Raw genomic sequence first — 11872 nt, 5'->3', positions numbered from 1 at the left:
TTATCCGTTTAGTCATATGAATGCTATACTTCAATTGTGCCTAATTTCATTGCTCAAAACTTACTAAGCATTAAATGCTTATTCCGTTTCTTTGATTCTCTGTTTTATAGATTTTGGTTCGTCAGCTATCGGACTCGGGATTGTCAAAGTCGAAGTCGTCCACACTATCAAAGCCCTTTTGGTACTCTTTTAGTTGAACTCTGCTAATGGCATGTATAGGACTGCCCTTGTGTTATTAGTCAAGTACTTTGGTGTTGTATATATTTGGATAGCCATGCGAAAATGGCTTATATATTTTGAGCATAGTGTTATAATCATTTTGTATGTATATGGTTATTGAGAGGTGTGGATATGCTTGGCAATGATTGGCCATTGGAATGGTTAATCATGATCATATTTTGTGCTATATATGCTAAAGGGCTAGTTGAATCATGGAAACTATGAAATAGGTAAAGTCTACCTTAAAGGCAGATGCTGATAGCAGCAGTGATGTAAATTTGAAAAATCACTAAAAATAGTAGAAATGGAATTAAATAGTGAATAAATTATGTAATCGAACCTTGATGAATCTACTTTCATATGGAAGAAACAAAACGATCATATGAGTCGTATTTTAAGAGATATTTAAGTTTTCGTGGAACAGGGCCAGAGCAATTTCTGGATCCCCTGATCTGACTTTGGAAATTCACTATAAATTAACCAGAGATAATTATAAGTCATTCCATATATTTATAGATTCCTTTTTGAGTCTAGTTTCGTTAGAAACAAACGGCATAAGTATTGAAGCCCTGTACAGGGAGATATATAAGTTGTAATGCATGAAGGTCAGAGCAGTCGAACCCTGAAACAGGGGAGACTTTAACTAATAAACTGTACTAATTGGCCTGATTAAAAATTATAGAAAACAATTTGTGGATGGATATATGAGTGTAGTTTCAGGGAAAATTTACAGAATCAGTTTTTGAGCTTCGGAACTCGAGATATGATTTTTAAAGTGACTGTGATGTAGTTAGCCAGCTTGTCTGGAAATAAAAAAAATGAACTGTGTAAGTCAATGAAATACTTCCCGTATTTAACTCATATTCATTCACATCTTTGACTATCCGTTAAGCCAGATGAAATATTTTTGGATACTCAAGAAACTCGCACAATTAGTGCCAAATAAATAGTCAAAGCTATACAATCTTGCATACTAAGTGCCAATATACATATATATAGCCAAAGCTATCTCGATCTCGCACACTAAGTGCAAATATATATAGTTAAAGCTATCTTGATTTCGCACACTAAGTGCACATAATTAGTTGAATCATCATCGAACACGACTGTAGTCTCGTATACAAAATTTATGCAATATCAAAGTATTTCAAGCATAATTATAACAATGCTTATTACATACGAACTTACCTCGATTGCAAAAACAGCTAAACTGATCGATTAGTCGAGAACTGTGTTTTTCCCCCGATCTAGATCCAAGTTTCGCTTTTCTTGATCTATATGTAATCAAAATCAGCTTATTTAATTATCTCACTAATCAATTTAGTCCAAAAATTCACTTTAAGGCATTTTTACACATTTGCCCCTAGAATTTCACAACTTTTACAATTTAGTCTGTATTTCATAAAATCACAACCTCATGAAATTCAATACCAACCCATGCTAGCCAAATTACAATTAGGTCCCTAGAAGCCTATATTTTTCATTTATTTCACATTTTAACCATAAAGTTTCCACATTTCACAATTTAATCCCTAATTTGCATTTTCACTAAAAATCACTTAACAAAAGTTGTATATCTATCAACAAGCATTCATAATCTATCAAGAAACTTCAAAGCTCATGCTTATTCATCAATGGAAACATTCAAAATCTTTAACAGTTTTATAAAATAGTCCCTGGGCTAGCTGACCTAGTTGCAGCGATCTTAAAAACATTGAAATCATTAAAAACGAGACAAAAATCGTACCTTAATTGGCAAAGATAGCATAGCTGAATAAAGAGAAAAGAAATGGCATATTTTAGCCCTAATTTTTTATTCCAAAATGAAGTATAAAAGATGATGGCTTGTTTTATTTTTTTTAATTATCATAATTTACCAATTACAAAATTAACCTTGGTTATATAACATAAAAATAACTTAATACTTGTCTATACTTGTCTAGTTACACTAATCATGGTCTAATTACAACATAAGGACCTCTAATTTAAGATTCCTTAGCTATTAAATACTTTTAGCTAATAGAACCCCATTTTTACACTTTACTCGATTTAGTCCTTTTTATCAAACTAACTAATTAAAAGATAAAATGTCTTAACAAAACTTTCACACCATCATTCAATCATGTTGTAAACATTAAAATAATAATAAAATAAATATTTTGACATCAGATTTGCGGTCCCAAAACCACTATTCCAATTTGACTAAAAAAGGAATGTTACAGAGAGACTGAAGATAAAGTGAAAGTAATTCGCGATAGTTTGAAAGCAGCTTCAAATTGACAGAAATCGTATACAGATTTGAAACAAAAAGACATTGAATTTTAGATTGGTGACAAAGTATTTCTAAAAGTATCTCTGTGGAAGAAAATTCTTCAATTTGGTCGCAAAGGCAAGCTGAGTCCGTGATTCATCAGGCCGTATGAGATTATTGAATGAATAGGGCCAGTGGCATATTAGTTAGAGTTACCGTCATAATTAGAGAATATTCAAAATGTGTTACATGTATCGATGTTACGCCGATATAGATCCGATCCATCACATGTAATTTCTCCAGCAGAAATTGAGATTCAAACTAATATGACGTAAAACGAAGAACCGATCAGAATTTTAGCTCGAAAGGTTAAAAAATTGATAAATAAACCAATAGCTTTAGTGAAAGTGTTTTGGCAACGTCGCACAGTTGAAGAGGATACAAGGGAGCCCAAGGAAGCTATGAGAAAAATAGTACCCTAACCTTTTCGCTACTAAGATTTTTTGGGACAAAAATCCCTAAAGGGGGAGAGTTGTAACAGCCCGTTTTTAGTCAAACGGGAATAGTGGTTTTGGAACCACAAATCCAAAATTGATATAATTATTTGATGATTATTTTATTGTCTACAGTATGATAATATGTTTGTGTGAAATTTTTGTTAAGAAATTTTATTGTTTAAGTGTTCAATTCGATAAAAAGGACTAAATCGCGTAAAGTGCAAAAGTGTTGTTCTATTAGTTAAAAATACTAAATGGCTATTAAATTAAATAGTAAAGGTCCTTATATTGTAATTAGACCATTTGAAATATAAGTGGACAATTATGGACATGCATTAGGTGATTTTTATGTTATATAACTAAGGTTATATTAGTAAAATGGTTAATAAATGATAAATTAATTAAAACAAAGCCAACTATCATCTTTCTTTCTTCATTGTTTAACCAATATTGACCTAAGGAAGCCATTAAGAATGCTTCAAACATTCGGCCATGGAGTTTTGAATGCATGGTATGATTTTTGATGCGGTTTTTAATGATTTCTATGTTTTTGTGATTGTTACTGCTAGGTCTAGCTAGCCCAGGGACTAATTTGCAAAACTGTTAAAGATTTAGGATGTTTCCATTGATGAATAAGAATGTCTTTTAGTAATTGATGGTAAATTATAAATATTTGATGATAGTTACACAAATTTGTTAAGTGATTTTTAGTGAAAATGCAAATTAGGGATTACATTGAGAAATGTGGAAAGTTTGTGGGTAAATGATGAAATAAATGAAAAATATGGGCTGATATATGTACTAAGAAAATTTGGTTAACATGGGTTGGTATTAAATTGCATGAATTTGTGATTTTATGAAATAAGGACTAAATTGTAAAAGTTGTGAAATACTTGGGGCAAAAGTGTAAATATGTATTAATGAGTGTTTTGGATTAAATTGAATATAAAGATTATTAAACAAGCTAAATTTAATATTATATAGATCAAGGAAAATGAAGTTCAGATCTAGATCGGGGGAAAAACAAAGTACTTAATTAATCGACTATTTCATCATTTTTGTGAATCGAGGTAAGTTCGTATGCAATAAGTTTAGTTATAAACATATTTTAAATACTTTAATATTGCATAAAATGTTAATATAATACTACGGACATGTTCGAGGATGATTCGACAAATGTGAAAATCCCGGTTGAACATTAGGAATAGATTAGGACACGAATGACATGCCATTAGGGGTTACTGTGATATTGTGATGCAAGTGCTGGTCCTGTACATCCTACCAGTGGCTGAGTATACTGGCATGTGTTGCGGTTACTTGATGAATAAATGAATTTGAAAAATGAATGTGAAATGTATGTTTATTGTGCTGTAAGTCCGGTAATGTTCTGCACCCTATTCCGGTGTTGAATACGAGTGAGGGGTGTTACATAAACACTAAAAGATCTAATTAATACTTTTAAATCAATTATAGTATGAAAAATATGAAATAAAGAATTTTTTGGGTTTTATAATAATAGTAATAAAAACAAAATAACATAAAACGATAAAATTAAAGAGATTAAAAGGAGAGAAAAAATCAAATCTGATTATGGGTGATTAGCTCACTTTAGTAATCTCCATCAACTATCATTTCAGGTTCCTCGTTAATCAACTAGTCACTACCCTAATAGAATCATTCGATCTTTCATAAAAATACCAAGTCAGTAAGAACTACTTATCTTCCAACCTCACAGTTCGTATTGGTTTAGGGTTAAGGTGTTCAGGAATGGGCAATACCAAATTTGGGTTAATTCTCACCTTGATGACTTCTTAGGGTTGTCAAGCCTATGGTTTGTTTCACATTCTTCTTGTCCCAAATAGTTGATACATTGAGTAACCCTACAAAACAATTAGTAGATCATACCTCCACTCACTAATCCACCATAGAGGGATTAGTTCCTCATGGCTTCCATTGACAATATGTAATCGATGCAAGGATAAAGCATGCTAATCAAATCGACAAGTAAATGAAAGAGCCTGATTGTATTGAAATTAAGCACAAATCCACAGATTTTGAATGCTTCCACAATTCAAATCTCTTAAAATCAACAAGAACAATTGAAATAAATCTAAAGTCGTAAGAAAGAAAGAAAGCACAGATTTTGAATGCTTCCACAATTCAAATCTCTTGAAATCAACAAGAACAATTGAAATAAATCTAAAGTCGTAAGAAAGAAAGAAAGCTAAACTAAATTTACAAGAGAGAATCTAGGCTAAAGGAATGATGTCCATAACAAGTGACAAATGAGCCTATTTATAGCCTTCAAGTGGCCATTATCCTTAACCCTAGGTTAGCTGATGTTCCTGAGCTTAAAGTTTGATTGTACAGGCCAAACTCCCTTACTTTAGGGGTTGTTTTCGTCACAGAGTCAATAACGCGACACACCAGGACCTATGTCGCAACGTAGCAATCAGTATACTCTTCTGCAGCTATCTTCAGGGGTATGTGTAAACTGAAAAATATATAGGATTTTTCCTATGTAATTTATCACCTTTTTACTTAAATTCATTGTTAAAACTAAGTAATTGTTTAATAAATTAATGAAATATGTGAAACTATGAAATTAAGACATAGAAATTATTGAAATGTGATTTTATTCTTTATTATATAGTTTTCAAGCATAAAATGGCTTATTTTATACTTATTTGAACATATTATATTTTTAAGACATAAAATGGGCCATGCATGATTAAATTAAATAATAAAATATAAAATTATATTTAATAAATCATTTTAAATATTTCATTAATAATTTGGTTTGTAATTAATCATTTAAATTGGATAAATTTTTTTCATTGGTCCTTTAACTTATTGATTTATTTTGGACAGGCCTGATAGCTTTGTTGGATTACAAAAACCGTCCAAATTGAAGACCAAGTCAACCCAAATTTGGCTACACTAGGCTATACATTTAAACCACTTTTTGGTTTAATTACACAAGGTCCTTGCATTGTTAAAGAAATTAGAGATTTGCCTGAAGATTTACATTGGATCGAGTCTTAGTCCTGAGTTATTATGGCATTTAAATTGCTTAAAAATCAAGCAAAATTCAGCTCAAATTCCACTAATTGTGACCAGCCACTCATGGATGAAGTGTGAAGAGACTAAACCCAGCTATTTTTAGCAAACTACTCATCTCTCTTCACCTATAAATAAGACCCCTTTATTCCCTCATTCGTCATCCCTTATCCATCATCATTCTCTCTTCTCTCTCAATTATCTTAGCATTTTCCATTTCCCACACCTAGCATCATCTCTTCATAGAGATTTTAGCAATTAAATCCTCTTTAAGAGCCATTGGTCAACCACCTAGCAAAGGAGCAAAGTGAAGGAACGAAGGAGCCTCGTCGGTCAGAGACTTGGGTGACAGCCACTCTGATTTAGGTTTAATCTTTCTTTTCTTTAATTTAATCCAAAAATGTTTGCTATGTGTTCTTTGTTCTTGTTTACAACAATGTTAGCTTAATTTTATTTAAGCTAGGATGATTGCTTTGATTCAATAATATTTATTTGATTCATGCTTATAATGTTTGTGCCTAAATCAATCATGTTTTCAATTAAAATCAAGTTCGTATTTTGTTCATACGTGATTGAAATGCACCTGAATTAGCTGAGCGATCCTAACCAGACGATGGCTAGTTGACGCATAATTGAAATGTGCATGGTCAGTTTAGATCCTAACCCATTTAAATTGCAGGTTGCATAACAACTCTATCCAAGCTCTATTATTTGCATAGCTTTTAGATTTGTGTGATTAAACTATTTCAAACCTAACACATCCCTATTACCTCACACGAATGCTAAGAAACCCTTAGTAAATAAGGATCAGTAAAATGCCTATACCCTTAGTAAACAAGGATCAGTAAAATGCATATTTACTAAGTAAAAGATTCCGAAAGGACCTAATATGGTTTCCAAACTCATGAAAGATCGAGTTGCCATGGAATATTTTTCCAAATGTTATTAAGCATGTTGATAATAAATTGAGTTTAATTAAAGTAATTGTCCTAGTTTATTTATGTTATAATTGGTACAAATTGTGTTTAATTGTGCTAAAATCTATTTCATTCATATAGTTTGCATACTTAGGATAATTTGCATTAAGGATCATTGCATTTAGTTTAATATATTTAATTTTAATCGTCACTTCTCAACCATATTGTGTTTTTATTTACCAAGTTGTTTGTCTAATTTTACAATTAAGTGATTTAACACAAATACAATCCCTATGGAGACGATGACTCGATACTTACTTATTACTTGATAACGACTGTGTACACCTGCACAAACCTACGCGTTACAAGTTTTTGGTGCCGTTGCCAGGGATTGTTAATTGTTTCTATAGTCATTTTTTGTGAAATTATTTACTTCCAATTTGTTTATTTCTAACATTACTAACTTATTCTTTTTAATTTTGTGATTTTCTTTTCAGATGTTTATGAGCATAGATCGGATTATCGATTTACTCCTTGTAGTCCTTGAAATTGAGCGAACTTTTAGACAAAGAAGACATGAACGAACAGCTCAAAGACAAGTCGAGATGGACCTTGGAAATCAGAACCAATACCAAGGTAATAAAGTCGATCATGTACAAAATCCCATCCTCATTGCCGATGATAGGGATCAGTGTATCAGACAATATGCTGTGCCAGTTTTCAGTAAGTTAAATCCAGGAATTAAAAGGCCAGATATTGAGGCAACCTAATTTGAATTGAAACTAGTGATGTTTCAAATGCTCCAAACGGTGGGCCAATTTAGTGGTATGCCCATGAAAGATCCACCTCTCCACCTTCAGTTATTTATGGAGGTGAGTAATTCATTCAAGATAGCCAATGTGACTAAAGATGCACTGAGATTGAAGTTATTTCTGTACTCGTTACGAGATCCAGCACGAGTATGGCTCAATTCATTGCCACCGAGTTCCATATCTACATGGCAATAATTAATAGAGAGATTTTTGGTTAAGTATTTCCCGCCTAGCAAAAATGCTAAGTTAAGGAACGAGATCACAACTTTCCAACAATTAGATGACGAGGCATTATATGAGGCTTGGGAGTGATTCAAGTTGTTACTTCTTAAGTGTCTTCATCATGGGATTCCTTATTGTATCCAGTTGGAGACATTCTATAACGGTCTCAAGCACATACAAGATTGATGGTAGATGCTTCTACGAATGGTACAATTTTGTCTAAGTCTTATAATGAAGCTTATGAGATCACCTTAGAAGACGCGTAGCTGAAGCTCATGAAGTTGATACCCTCACTTTATTATCAGCTCAGGTATCATCTATCTCCTCTATGTTAAAACATTTACCGCTAATACTGCTAATAATTTTGCAGCTTAGCCACCGAGTCCGTTTGAAGTAGTTTCCTATGTGTACTATGGGGAAGGTCATTCTTTTGAGAATTGTCCATCAAATTCTGAGTCACTGTACTATGTGGGTAACCAACATCAAAATAGAAGTGGACAAGGACCCCATTCCAACTTCTACAATCCTTCATGGCATAATCATCCTAACTTTTCTTAGAGCAACCAAGGAAATAGACCGAAAAACAACTTCTTGCAGCAAAGACCCAACCAATCTCAAGGGTTTAATCAGCAAGCTCCAAAACCACCTGAAGTTGAGGCATCAAACAGTTTGGAGAACTTGTTGAAAGCGTACATGGCAAAGAATGACGCTTTGATCCAAAGCCAAGAAACAACATTAAAAAATTTGGATAACCAAATGGGTCAGTTAGCTACAGAGCTTCGTAATAGACCGCAAGGAGCTTTTCCGAACGATATTGAGAATACAAGAAATTTGGGTAAGAACATACCAAGGCAGTGGCATTGCAAAGTGGTAAAATTCTAGAACCCCGATTGATTGATGTCAAAGACAAGCCCGTTAAAAAGAATCAACCAGCTGTTGAAATTCCTACACCAAAAGAGTCAGAATCTGCAAAGACTAACAAGGTAAATCCCAACTTAGTGAATTCAGATACTTTAACATCTTGTTTGGATGCAGATTTACCTACATAGAAGAGTTATCTGATTCAACTGAAAGTTCCTTCACCTCTATATCTACAAGGACTGCAGCAACACAAGGAAAAATAGGAGGTGCAATTCAAGAAGTTTTTTGATGTTCTGAAGCGGTTACACATCAATATTCCTTTGGTGGAGGCTTTAGAACAAATGTCAAATTATGTGAAGTTTATGAAGGATATACTATCCAAGAAGAAACGACTGAATGAGTATGAGATGTTTCCTTGACAAAGGAGTGCAGTGCGTTCTTACAGAACAAACTACCATCGAATTGAAAGACCCAATAAGCTTTACTATACCCTATAACATTGGTGAATCTTACTGTGGTAAAGCGTTGTGTGATTTAGGAGTGAGTATCAACTTGATCTCTAAGTCTATTTCCAAGATGCTAGGGTTAGGTGAAGTAAAACCTACAATAGTAACGCTTCAGTTAGCGGATCGATCTTTAGCATATCCCGAAGGAAAGATGGAGGATGTTTTGGTAAGAGTCGATAAATTTCTTTTTCCTACTGATTCCATTGTCCTAGATTTTGAAGTAGATAAGGAAGTGACGATCATCCTTGGGAGACCATTCTTAGCCACAAGAAGAACATTAATTAATGTGCAGAAGGGTGAACTCACCATGCAAGTTCAAGACGATCAGTTAACCTTTAACATTCTTAAAGTGATGAAATTTCCCGATCCAGCAAAAGAATGTTCAGTTATGGAAGAGATAGAAACCTTGGTTTTTATGGAAAGCAATTTTGAAATCCATTGGAGAAAGATTTAGATCTTGACCCTTTGAAGGATGAAGAAGGTGAAGAAAACATGACTTTAATAGAAGCCAATACGAGGAATTTTATTCAATCCACACGGTTTGAACTGTTGGAGTTAGAAGTCAGAGAATTTGTGCAACCCAAGTTGTCAATTGAAGAACCACCTAAACTAGAACTAAAGGTATTTCCTTCCCATTTGAAATAGGTTTATTTAGGTGACTGTTCCACTTTGCCTGTGATTATTTTAGCAGAATTGACGAAAGATTAAGAGGATCAACTAATTACTGTTCTAAAGAAATTTAAGAAAGTAATTGGTTGGACCATAGCTGATATTTGAGGTAGAAGTCCTTCTTTTTGCATGCATAAAATTATTTTAGAAGAATTTTGAAAGAGCTCGAATTTATGGGTAAAGGAGGCTCAAACCTATTATGAAAGAAGTTGTGAGAAAGGAAGTGATTAAATGGTTAGATGCAGGAATCATCTATCCTATTTCATAAAGTTCGTGGGTAAGTCTGGTGCAGTGTGTGCCGAAGAAAGGTGGAATCACGATTGTTGAAAATGAGCATAATGACTGGTTGGAGAATTTGTATTGATTACAGAAAATTATCTACGAATTCCTTCATCGTTATTAGTAAGTGGGTGTAATGGAGAATTTTTGTGCTTCAAGTGCAACTCCAATATTAAAGGGAGTGATTTTTGTGTGTAGGGGGTCATTGAAGGCGGTTGTCATTCTTTTCTGGAAGCCGAAGGTGCGATAGTTATTGTTGGGGTATGAAGTCAGTGTTTGTTTTGAGACTCCGTTAAGTTCTTTTGATATTTGAGTAAAATAACTAAATAGGTTTATACTGATTTATCTTTAGGTAGAGAAAGTATACGGAGCGTGGATTAACTCCAATCGCATAAGGTGTGTAATCATACTCTCTCTATTGTAAAACAAAAAAATCTAGAAAACTGGTATCATTGATGCCAACGGGCGTGCACTCGCTCGTGTGGTCACCTAAATGCTAAAGTACAAGCATGGGAATGCGGAGACCACCACGAGCGATTTCTTGGGCATAGGTCGTTATAGGCTACGTTAGGCTAAAATCGGCTGTGTGGGCCCCATGAGTAAATCGTACAGATGTGTGGAGATTATTGGGCCAATTGTGTGTCTACATGGCCAAGGCCATTATTTGGGCTTATTGGGCCACACGAGTGTGTGGGCCCACGTAGGCCATATTGTGAGCTTGGGCCCATTTTCACTGTTTAATCTTTAAGGTGGCACGGGTCACACGAGACGATTGTGGACCTACTATTGGGTCGATAAGTACACCTAGACCATAATTTATGTTATGATTGTTATACCCTTATGAGGTAAATGATGAAAATACCCCTATGTGATATATGAATGTTTGAGCATGCCATCTTATTTATGTACATTTATATTATGTTTCATTGCATGGGGTGGGATATATGATATTGCAGGAAGTCTACTGAAAGGCTATAAGCCTATACTTGCAGCTCTGCTGCAAATACTGTTTCTGTTGGGACCGGTACTATTCTGGAGTGTAGGGATGGGTGGGTCGATTTTATCCCTACATGGAGTGTAGGGCTGGACAGAATGGAGTGTAGAGGATGGATGGGTAGGTTCTTTGTATGCATTTATGATACTGTACTGAGATGGGCTAAGGCCCACACTAATACTGATACTGTATTGGGCTAAGGCCAGACTGATATTGCGACTGATATGGGATTAGGCCCAATTGTGTAACACTGTATATTGATTGCTTGATAAGTAGGGATTGCATACTGAGTTTCATAAACTCACATTTTGCTGCCTATCTGTGCAGGTAATCCTTAGGCATGTCGGTGTTGTGAAGGACTCGGAGATGGCCACACCACTGTTAATGCTTGGTTTTGATTTTAGTAAAAGTAAATTTATTTGGGTAAATTTATGTAATAAGGTCGTTTTAAGTTTTTATTATTATTTGGGATTTTATTTAATTTGACTTTAATCTGTTAGCACTAGGACTCGGGTTTTAAAAGGCAAATGTTTTTTCCACTTCCACGCTTGGGAACCTATTTTAAAAGCATCCGCTACAAACTGT

General features: G+C 34.1%; 1 non-coding gene across 1 annotated transcript; it reads right to left on the bottom strand.

Annotated features, from left to right (window-relative positions):
• Positions 1-7999: 7999 nt before the first annotated feature.
• On the bottom strand, positions 8000-8106 carry LOC121230947 (small nucleolar RNA R71). The gene has a single exon (XR_005929019.1). It is a non-coding gene; the product is annotated as a small nucleolar RNA R71 (small nucleolar RNA).
• Positions 8107-11872: the final 3766 nt, after the last annotated feature.

Source organism: Gossypium hirsutum, chromosome A06, assembly GCF_007990345.1.
Source record: "Gossypium hirsutum isolate 1008001.06 chromosome A06, Gossypium_hirsutum_v2.1, whole genome shotgun sequence".
NCBI classification, from domain to species: domain Eukaryota; kingdom Viridiplantae; phylum Streptophyta; class Magnoliopsida; order Malvales; family Malvaceae; genus Gossypium; species Gossypium hirsutum.
The sequence above is the reverse complement of the archived record's forward strand: the minus strand, read 5'-3'. Positions and strand labels throughout refer to the sequence as shown.